Source organism: Littorina saxatilis, linkage group LG1 (assembly GCF_037325665.1).
Source record: "Littorina saxatilis isolate snail1 linkage group LG1, US_GU_Lsax_2.0, whole genome shotgun sequence".
Classification (NCBI taxonomy): domain Eukaryota; kingdom Metazoa; phylum Mollusca; class Gastropoda; order Littorinimorpha; family Littorinidae; genus Littorina; species Littorina saxatilis.
Window position 1 is genome coordinate 85,335,859 of NC_090245.1, and position 1,675 is coordinate 85,337,533.

The following is a 1,675-nucleotide window of genomic DNA, read 5'->3' on the forward strand; positions in this document are numbered from 1 at the left end:
CAAACCAGTGGCCCAGTGGCCCACTTTCTGTGTCAGCGAGCCCGGATACAAGCACACTAAAACAACTTCGCACAGAGAAAATACACACACTGCTGTCTGTCCATTCACACAAATGAGGGTCCTCTCCGGTTAAGTTCGCCTATGTGGAACACGCTACAATTGTTCACTATAAAATCGGGGAAGCAGAAAATGTAGATTTGCTTGTGCTATTATTCTCCTTTCAACTTCAGTTAAAATTTGAAAAAAAATGGTATTCTAAAAAGCACAACCTGTTTGAACTGATTTATTTGAGTGGCTATTGGTTTTTTTCTTTTTTTACGTGGACTGAAAGTTGTTTCAGCGGCGAGTGCCTGCTGTAAAAAATGCGTCGATTGCCGTCTTTGCTATGAGGATGTTTTGGTTAAAATCAGATACGCTGTTAAAAACGGACCATTAATTATTGCACATCTGTATGGAACAAGCAAGCTTGTTGTTTTTTCTCGGGATATTCAGTGTTTATTTAGTTGGTCGGAGACTACAGATAGTTACCAGCCCCTCCCTCCCCCAGCCGGTCAAAATCACAAATGCCAGGTTCCGCACGTTAACATCAACAACAAATTCGGACCATGCAGTCAGTAAAACCTGCATAACCACTTGCACATGTATGTCAGTGAAAAGAACGACCAATGCCTTGCTGAAACAGTCATGTTTTCTCCTGACAGCAGTTTTCTCGTCTAGCAATGGTTCCTTGACATGCTGACCGGTGTATAATATATGTCATTCTTCGGTTTTCAGCAATCAAAAAAGGCGGTTTTAGCGGACCAGGCAACAATTACAAAGCTGCTACTGTTCATTGCCGGTAAACTTCACAGCAGTAATTGTTGCGCCCATTACCTTCAAACTAAGGCCGTGCGGTAATACGTCGGGCTACTGACTTGTACACACAAATTCGTGAGTCATCATATCAATTAGTAAGGCCTCTGTTATTTAGGCCTATGTTCTGCAATTGTGCCAAATAAAAAATAAAATAAAACAGTACTTGACATACCTGTTAAAACAGCATACAGCCGAGTTACAAGTTCCCGTCAGTGTAAGTGGGTGGGTGAATAATGTCAGTTTCCTCCGATCAGAGATGTGTATGACAATACCGGCAAATCTATGCTCCGATGCATAGAGGGCGGAAATGACGTAAGTATGACTCGATCGAGCAGTTCCTTGTTACTTTTGAATTCCGTGTTTTTCTTGCCTTTTCTGTGAATGTGCAAATTTATATTATTATGATAACTCTTTCCTCGTCAAATTCCTATATCCTTTCACAGCATATATATTTCACAGCAAATATTACACTTGACTAGGCTGTACCAAAGCATTCAAGTGGCGCAAATACGCCAAACTGTTTTCAGTTATACACTCCAATTTGTATTCATGGGCCTGTCCGTACTTGGTATTCATCGGAGTTCCCTCATTGCGTTTTGTGTGTGTGTGTGTGAGTGTGTGTGTGTGTGTGTGTGTGTGTGTGTGTGTGTGTGTGTGTGTGTGTGTGTGTGTTTGTGTCTGTGTGTGTGGTGTGTCATAGTGTGTGTGTGTGTGTGTGTGTGTGTGTGTGTGTGTGTGCGTGTGACTCAGTGTGCCACAGAGTGTGTGTGTGTGTCAGTGTGTGTCACAGTGCCGGGTGTGTGTGTGTGTGTGTGTGTGT

General features: G+C 42.5%; 1 protein-coding gene across 2 annotated transcripts in view; it reads right to left on the reverse strand.

The window, feature by feature from the left end:
- Positions 1-1,258, reverse strand: part of LOC138982329 (serine-rich adhesin for platelets-like) — a 29,634-nt gene extending 28,376 nt beyond the window's left edge. Inside the window, exon 1 of one of the 2 annotated variants that reach the window (XM_070355593.1) lies at positions 1,028-1,258. The gene's annotated coding sequence lies outside the window, so the exon portion shown is untranslated. The remainder of the gene's footprint in view (positions 1-1,027) is intronic. The other variant, XM_070355587.1, reaches the window with a different exon arrangement.
- Between the last annotated feature and the right edge of the window lie 417 nt (positions 1,259-1,675).